Source organism: Talpa occidentalis, unplaced genomic scaffold (genome assembly GCF_014898055.3).
Source record: "Talpa occidentalis isolate TD23 unplaced genomic scaffold, MPIMG_talOcc4v2.1 talOcc4.4, whole genome shotgun sequence".
In the NCBI taxonomy this organism is placed as follows: Eukaryota; Metazoa; Chordata; class Mammalia; order Eulipotyphla; family Talpidae; genus Talpa; species Talpa occidentalis.
Window position 1 is genome coordinate 116,310,820 of NW_023604295.1, and position 8,874 is coordinate 116,319,693.

General features: G+C 40.6%; 2 long non-coding RNA genes across 2 annotated transcripts in view; one reads left to right on the forward strand and one right to left on the reverse strand.

Moving 5' to 3' along the window:
- The window catches only part of LOC129146777 (uncharacterized), a 24,731-nt gene extending 23,347 nt beyond the window's left edge, over positions 1-1,384 (forward strand). Inside the window, exon 3 of the long non-coding RNA XR_008553979.1 lies at positions 1,307-1,384. This is a non-coding gene — a long non-coding RNA (uncharacterized LOC129146777). The remainder of the gene's footprint in view (positions 1-1,306) is intronic.
- Positions 1-7,661, reverse strand: part of LOC119256968 (uncharacterized) — a 22,014-nt gene extending 14,353 nt beyond the window's left edge. The window contains exons 1-2 of the long non-coding RNA XR_005127943.1: positions 7,527-7,661; positions 7,200-7,279 (exon numbers count right to left, since the gene is read on the reverse strand). This is a non-coding gene — a long non-coding RNA (uncharacterized LOC119256968). The remainder of the gene's footprint in view (positions 1-7,199; positions 7,280-7,526) is intronic.
- Between the last annotated feature and the right edge of the window lie 1,213 nt (positions 7,662-8,874).

The following is an 8,874-nucleotide window of genomic DNA, read 5'->3' on the forward strand; positions in this document are numbered from 1 at the left end:
GACTCCACCCCCACCCCAGGCCAAAGCCAAAGACACTGGGAACTCCAAATCCCATCACCACCAAAGGGAAGGTGGCTGGAACATGAGGGTGGGGTTAAGCAGCCAGGTTTGGAAAAACCAGACACGTGGGTTTTGGAGGGGTTCCCCCATTTTGGCTCCCCGCCAGCTCGCAGCGTCTGGCCAGCTCGGAGAGTGCTTTTTGGGTTTCCAGGTCGGCAGATCGGGTAGGACGCATTAAAGACTTTATTTCCCTGTTTTCTCCCCGAGTTGTACATTTCCTTAATTCCCTTTCCCTTGTAAATAAACCTTTTATTAACCTTTTGTGTGTACCTGTAGTGGCGTATTAATAAGTCCCTTTTAAGTGTGCGGGTGAGGACCCACAGCCAGGCAACCCGTTTTATATCGGGGTTGCTCCGTAACAATTTCACTAGATCCACCTCAATAATCCAGGCTAGGTTTCTATTTCAGATCTAGGTTCTTAACTTAATGACATCCACAGAATGCCTTTTGCCAGGTAAGGTAAGAGGAGAAGTTGCCAGATATGTGAATATATTTAAAGCATCATTATTTTACATGCCAAACCCTTCCTGGCCCCCATTCCTTCAGAACTTTATAGATGCCTAATAGTATAATTCACAATCAGGCATGAATAGATTTATATTACACCCCTACCACCAACATGCTCTTTCTTAATTACACACACTCTGTTTACCTGTTAGGTCTTCAATATCTAACCCTATGTAGATATTCACTCAGGAGTTTGACTTATTGTGATGGGCTCAGAGAAGTACCATTTTTATTGGGGTAGAGGGAACATTCTAGCCCCTCAAACAGTAACATATCGACAGTTACTTGTTCTGCCTAAGGTCAGATACATATCCCACAAGACCTTGATCAGAGCATACAGCTTTGGTATCCAAAGCAAGCACCATAAACTTGGGCTGAGAAGCATCATTGGAAACCATGTCATGTTATTTGCTCGCTCCAGCTGCCTGCTGCAGCAAGTCATTAGAGCAAAGTTTTCTCATATGACATTAATTTATAGGGAAGAATAAATCCTTCTGCACTCTGTTCCTCCTTGGGTAGATAAGTTCCCCGAAGGTAAAAAAAAAAAAATGTGATTGATCTTATATTTAAGAAATACCATGTACACATATGCCCTCTCACTCTCTCACACACACATGCTCATTCATACAAAACTGAGTGTCTGTGAACATGTGAGTGTGCTGTGCAGGTAAAATCAGAGTGAGCACAAATCAGTCAAACTTGGAAAATTTAGGATCAGTTTCTTCTTTTCTGTCCCCAGGATCTTGGATTGAGCAAACACAACCCAGAAAACAACAAGGGGAAATGAAAAGTGTGGAACCTTTGAGAAAGGTTTACAGGCGAGGTAAGACTATCGACTGCTGCATGATGAGAAAATGAAGAAGGATGTGGCACATTTTGTAATATTGATCCAACCTATTAGCAACAGTGGCAGGTCACTCCATCCTGTAAATCCAGCCCAGGTTCCAAGCAAGTGCAGTGTGTGTTTGTGTATGTGTTTGTGTGCTTGTGTGTGCCTTTGTGTGTGTATGAAGCAGAGACAGAGCAAGAAAAAGAGACAATAGGAAAAAGAAAAAGAGTTAGGAGAAATAAAAAGAATTAGAGAGAGAGAGGATTATTCAGAACAGGCTGGACAATAGTACTGATCAAACTAGGTAAACAGTTCAGCGTGGGCCTTCCAAGTTGTCAAGGTCATGAATTTTTCAGGACTGAAATGAAAGAAGTTGTGGTCTAAGCAAACAACATGAACAGATAAAACAGTCTGTCAGGGGCATAAATAATGGCCTTCACAGCTAGATTTCAGGAGCTTCTAGAAATCTATTCTTTCCATCAACATTTGCCATGCCTCTCAGTCCACCAGTACAGATTCATTGAGGAATGGGAAGAAATGCTTTCTTTGCAAGAAGGTCCTGTTTTGGAAGGGGAATGATACTTCTTGTTTGGGTAACTTTGTTGTTGGGGAACTTTGTTGTTCAAAGGTGTAAATGTTATCGGAGCTGATTTTTGATGAGGCGGGAATGGCTGGGATGAGGAGGTAGAAATTTTGGAAAACAAGGAACAGACAATGATAAGAGTCCACAGAGAATGAAGACAAAAAAAAAAAAAAACTGATAGCAAAATAGAAAAATAAAATATGAGGTTGGCCAGGGAGACACAATGGAATAAGTGCTTTGTCCTAAAGACCAGGATTTGCATGTTGGTTCTGCCTCCTGTGAGCTACTTTCTTAACCTAATTAAGACACTGAAGGCTATTTTGGAAATTAGAGGTAGAGTTCTGAGTTGTTGTGAAGATTTGAACTAATATTTATGAAGTACAGTGTCTGGTGCCTAGCGGATGCCAAGAAACTGGCTATTTCTACCCTTGAAAGAATATTATGGGTGCCCTAAAAGTCAGGTGGGGGGAGGTAAAAGTGCTAATGCTGGAAAAAGGTGTCATCTATTCCCATGGTGTCACATTCTCTCTCCAAAGAGCCTGTCACAGATGGTAGGAACAAGAGTATGACCTCTTCCACCAAAGAAACATAAGCTAAGACACATCCTCACTCTAGGAATGTTCCCCTCCTCCACCTGAATCATTAATTACTTCCTCTCCCATTATCATGGAAGCAAATTATTTATTCTTATCAAAAATATTTCTCTTGATCCTATTTCTTCCCTACTTTCTGTACCATTGTGATGCTCCCGAATTGCAGCAAAACTCCTGAAGTAATTGTATATCTTGCTAGCAAAAATTTCTCTCATCCTGTTCTCCCCAATACCCCTTCCCAATACCCTTGGTGTTTGCCCCCCACCCCGACTCCATCCAAATAACTTGTCCAGGACAGCAATGATTCCCATGGTGTTAAACCCACAGGGTTCTTCTCAGTCTGCGCCTCACGTGACATATCAGCTGCATTCCACACACTGATCACACCCTCTCCCTTGATAAATGTTCTCGTGACTTCCAGGACTCCACACTTTCTGCTGTTTGTCTTATGTCACAAGCTACTATTTTTGTAGTATCCTTTGTGAATTCTCCCTCTTCCAAACCTCTTAAGGATGAAGAACCCCAAGCTCAGTTCTTTGTCCTCTTGTTACTATTCTCATTCCTTTAAAGATTTAATATAACCTCAGGCTTTATACATAATCTGTGAGATTGCTCCTCCACTTTGTCTCTACCTTTCTGTGCCCCACTTTGTGGCCCAGGAGGCTGCAGACAACATTGCCCAGGACCCCTGGCTGGCTGGTTAATGACTAACAGAGCTGGCAGCTGCAGGAGGAGTTTTCCTGGCTCTACCTCTCACTGAGCTTCAGGCATGCCATCGCCTCTCCATTTCTCTTACTCAAACATAGAAGTAGTAATTTCTTTCCACTTCTGCCATCCCTTATAAATCCCTTTAGATCTGCCGACATCTCTATACGTTGCCCTTTTATTAAATTCTTTTCAATTGAACCTTGAGAATGCATCACTGGTTCCTGCAGGAGCTTGTCTGATAGCACCACTGTGAGCTGATGGCTCCTAGACCTGTATCCACAGCTCAGACTTCCCTCCTAATCTCCAGGGTCATCCATAGTCCACATGGGCTATTTTAAACCTCATTTGGGGATCTCATAATAATTTTAAGCCTAAAGTGTCCCCTTGGGAGCAACTAATATTGACCTCAAGCCTGCAGGTTTCATTTTCTTCCCCATCTTAGAGGAGACAAACACTATCATTTCAAATGCTCATCCCCAAATCCCTGGAGCTCTTTGACTCCTCCCCTCTCACATCTTACAACAAAATCCATCAAGAAAACTTGCTGGTTCAACCCTTAAAATAAATCCAGAATCTCTTCTCTGGATACTGTAATGGCCTCGATAGAATGGCTCTCCTTGCTTCCACTCTGGTCTCCCTGTCTATTTTCAGTATGGCAGCCAGAGCAATCCTTTTAAAATGTAACCTTGGATTGTGTCACCCCTTAGCACAGGACTCTGCAGTGACTACCTACTTCTCACCAAATTAGTCAAAAACCTTGCGGCAGCCTAAGAATCCTTCCTGACTTGTGTGTCTGTTATTCTTTGTCATCAACCCACTCCAGCCACTTGGGTCACCTGCTGTTCTTCAAAAATTCCAGGTTATAAGACTTTCATATTTCCTAGGTCAGCTCATTATGAATAGCTGCTTACCCACCTCCTACATTCCCCATGTCCCTTCCTTGCCCTTTTTATTCCCCTCATTGGATTTATCACATAATAACAACTAATGTTTGTTTTTATTAGATTTACTTTTATATTACTTAGTAATTTGTAGCAAAAGTTTGCATTATATTTTGTAATGTATTTATTAAGTGTATTGTTTATCATGTGTTTACCGTGTGTTGTAATTTAGCTTTATGAGAACAGGAATCTTTGCCTGTTTTATTTGCTAAAACAGTGCTTGGGGCACAGAAGAGTCTCTACAAACATTTTCTAAAAAGAATGGAAGATCTATGACTTAAAAAAGTTTACTAAGGGAAAATCTGCCTCTTGGAGCTCTGTCTTCTTGCACTCCTGCGTTCTGTTAGCTATATTGTCTACCCTACAGGTGCTAGTGCCTTCGTATATACTCTAGACATGATATAGTCTTCACTATACACACTATGCACGGTAACACCCTCACTATTTATTCTACACATGATATAGCTTTACAATAGACTATGCACTAGACCTTTAAGATTCACCTTACCTCTCACTTGCTTTGTGATTGGGCAAGTTGATTACTTTTCTAAGACTCATTTTGCTCATCCATAAGATGAAGCAACACCACTTAAGTCTTAGGTCTATTATGAGGAATATGCACATGCGGGCATAGAGTTGCACTTAGCACAGTGCTTCAATCAGAGTAAATGCTATGAAGTGGTCAGAGGAGAAGTGTAATAAGTGAGGAAATTGAAATCCAGTCCCTCACACATTTTCAGGCTTCCAGAGGTGTGGTATCCATATTTATCTGAAGATCTCACTGTTCCCTTCATACTTGACCATTAAAACTTATAATTTCTGGGCCTACATTTATTCTTCAAGAGGTTGATGGTTTCAGAAAAGCTATTCTTGGGGGTTACCATATTATATTCTTCCCAACTATGGGGATTAAGAGAAGTTGTTTAAATTCTAAGATTATTCTTCCTATATCCTGAGATTCTGAACCAGACATAAAAGAGTTCTAAGTTAAGTGATTTGTTCCTAACTTGGAGTGAGAGTGGACTTTAGCCAACTGCCCTAAGATGTGGGCCTATGGCTCTCAGTTGAACCCTGAGTACCCAGGTATCCATTGTCTTTGGATTCCTGGATATAGGCCACCCATGTGTAATCTCCTGCCAGTCACTGCAGAACCAGGCTCTGTCTTGAACTCAGTCAATTGATGGTGACCTGATACTTGCTAACTCTTGCAAGTATCTCTTCTGAGAATTCTGTTTTCTTAGAATACTAATTCCTGGCTAGGTCTTTTCCAAATGAGTAGTCCACACTGAACCACTGCCAACCATCTTTTCCTGGGAGTCCTGTGGCAGGGTCCTGACATAGGGGACCTTGAGCCTGCTGGGTAACAATGCCATTCTTTGATCACTAATTGACTTTGACACTGAAACTAGATACTGGTCCAAGTCCCAGGCTTTCCTCTTTTACCTTCTTTCCTCCTACTCATCTCCAAGTCTTAACTAGATTGGATTAAGAAGAGATGGACAACCACTTATCAAACCAATTGAAAAAAACATTGAAATATTATTGCAATCAATAGGAATTATAATGCCATTGAACTCAAGTTTCCACAGAAATTTAGATAACCGGTGAAATGTTACTTGGTCCTGCCTCCCAGAGGGCTCTCAAGAGCAAATTAAAATTATAAATTAAATACCTGCATGCTGCAAGTACAAATCTAAGATGAATCAGATAGAATTTTGAATGCTAATTTCAGAGGAAGAAGTCAGAATCTAAGTTTCAGGTCAGGATAATGCATGCTATAATCCCATTTGCTGAGCTTTCTTCACAGCATGAAATCTCCTTTGGACAGTAGAAGTGAATTATCATAAAAATCTTTCCTGAATATTAATAGAAATATTAATTGAAAAACTTTCCAAATAAATGTCGCCAAATACACCTCATCACACAAATGTTTAGTAAATGTTTAATAAAAATCAGGTCGAAAGGCAAGGAGTTATTGTTCTGTCTCCACTGCCCACAAGTCAGTCTAGTGTTGGTTTCACCATGCCCTGGGAGCAAATAGGGTTTTCCCTAGTGGAAAACCAAATCTGTCAAACTAGTTGCCAAAATTGCTGACCCCAATGTAGCTCTACAAAATCAGAAGGAAATAACTGGACAACATTTTGACATATAACCACAAGTAATTACACACTTAAAGCTTTGCTAAATAAAGGTAGGGGGAGAAGAAATGAATGGCAGAACCCCAGATGCCACTTTTCCTTTTGGTATGAAGGTTTAAGTAGCACTATTTCCTTCAGTAATGAATTATTTTTTCCCTCTCCTTCCCCTGCAATTAGAGGACCTCACTTTGGGGCATGGAGGTTACTGAGACAGGGGCAGTGACTGTTCCCACCAAGCAGCCAATGGGCTCTCATCCATCTCCTTTGGTAATTAATTCTAATATAGCTCCAATTAATACAAGGGAGAAAGAACCTTCAGGGTACAGTTTTACAAGATATTGCAAAGCCTAATTGAAATCCCTTACCTTATTTTGAAAACAACATTTCCTAAAAGGGTTTAGAAATATTTAAAAGTAATAAAATGCAGCTTAACAACACTAGCTTCTGGCTATGAAATATTCCCAAGATGTGTCCATATCTATATAAGAACTTTTAATTCCTCAGAATATTGTCATGGACTAAAAGAATCATGCTAAGTGCTCATCCTAGAATTAAAGATTTATATAAATTTAGAGCTGGACTAAAAGTAGCCAACACTTAGGTGATTTCACTATGGACCAGGCACTGTTCGGGGCACTGTTGAGGCACTAAATCCTTTTCACAGCTGTGGCACCTAAACAGCAGAGGCTAGATGACCTAGAGTCATAGAGGCTGTTAACTCAGAATTTGAATTTGGGTGACATGCTTTTAGTCACCCAGTGACTCTCCTTGAGAGTCCTCATCCTACCCATTTAGCTTCAAAATTGAGAAAATGGCACATACAAGGCAAGCGGCACATACCAGGTCACATGTCACAAGCATCTGAGCTGTGGTGACATCCATTTCTTCCAGTTCATTTCTCCTACTCTACAGCTCGGTGCCTGTCAAGGACAGAAACACAAAATTACAGAAATGGAAGGGAAAGCCCAGAGTTCACTGAATTTTGCAGCCAGGCCCTATTTCCACAGCTCTCCTTTCTTAAGCAGTTAAGTGGTTCTATTTTTAAGCTGAGTAAGAACCAGAAAGCCTTCACCTTTAAGCTTTTCCTACATCCCCGAGGGCTGCCCCTTTGCTTGCTTCCATCTAGCACTGAAGTCACTTTTTCTCCTTGGCTTAGGAAAAACCTACCATGAGATCCTTTTCACGTATCTGAGAATGTCCTCTGAACAGGAAATTAACAGGCTCTGAAGTTAGGCTAGACTGCTTAACTTCCTCTCCATTTGAGTTTTGCAGGCCCCACTCCGGCTCCTGCAAGTCGAGAAAGCTTTGTGTCCCAAGTCTGAGCATGCGTGTCTGGAAGGGCGTGGTTCTCCATTCAGCGCTGTGGGACTGCCCTGTCTTCACAACTCCCAGAAAACGAGCAAACTCGGATGATTTGTTCCCCCACATATGTTTGTTATTTCACTTTCAATTTGGTAAAGTGAGGTCCCGATATTTTCAATTGGATTTGACCTTAATCTTCTTTGAGCTTTTGCTAAGGCCCCCCTGGTAAGATTGTCAAAGTTAATTTATCACAGCTAACAGCAAAGTTAGAAACAACTACTTCACCAAACATTTCTTCACGCCAAGAAAAGCCATCTAGCCTATTAACCACAGCTGATTGTTTGTATCATAAAAGGTTTCCAAACCCTTTTACTACAATCCATGAAGTATTTATTACTTGAGGTCAAATTCCATTGCTATTCGCTCCAAAGTCATTTCCATACTCTTTAGTGTAAGTGAATTTTGTTGCGGGAAAATGTTGCTTTAAAAATAATGAGCTGTCAAATGAAGCTTAGAAATCATTTAGTTTTGTAGAAATTTTCATTGCAACAGCTATCCAAATTCAAGAAACACTTCTTTGATATGCAAATGTAAGTTAATTCCCATCTTTCTACTTTGGCCTTTCCAGAGATGAATTCATATCTTTGTTCTCCTCATGCTTGCTGCACATTTCTTTGGTTAATCTTATCCAAGGATGACCTCAGTGTGTACCTGCAGGCTATATAACTTCTATATACATCTTGTTAATGCAAACCCTTTCCTTAGCTTCAAACTCTTATGTTCAGCTGCCTGCTTGATATATTTGGTTGGATATGCCTCATGCCCTTCAAAACTCATCTTCTGTCCAAACCTGTTTATCCTCTTTAATTTCTTACCCTGGTAAATCTTACCTGGCTCATTAAACCTGAATATCATGATTGCTATTCCTTATTGCAAAACAATTACTAACTCTATTGAATAATGTTTGTGGCCTACTACTCATCTAATTCACCATCCCGTTTCTAGAAAACTCTTGATTTTGTTCATATTCCTTTTACCTTTCCCTATCACCCATTTATCCTACTGTCCACTTGTTCCGGAGGAAGTGAATTCCAGCATCAACTTCAGAAATGTTCCTGATTGGCCTCATAGAAAATCCCTCATTCCCCTTACCAATGATTGATTCAGGAATGGGAACATGACTCAATTCAGGCTAATGATTTAAGAAGTTTAC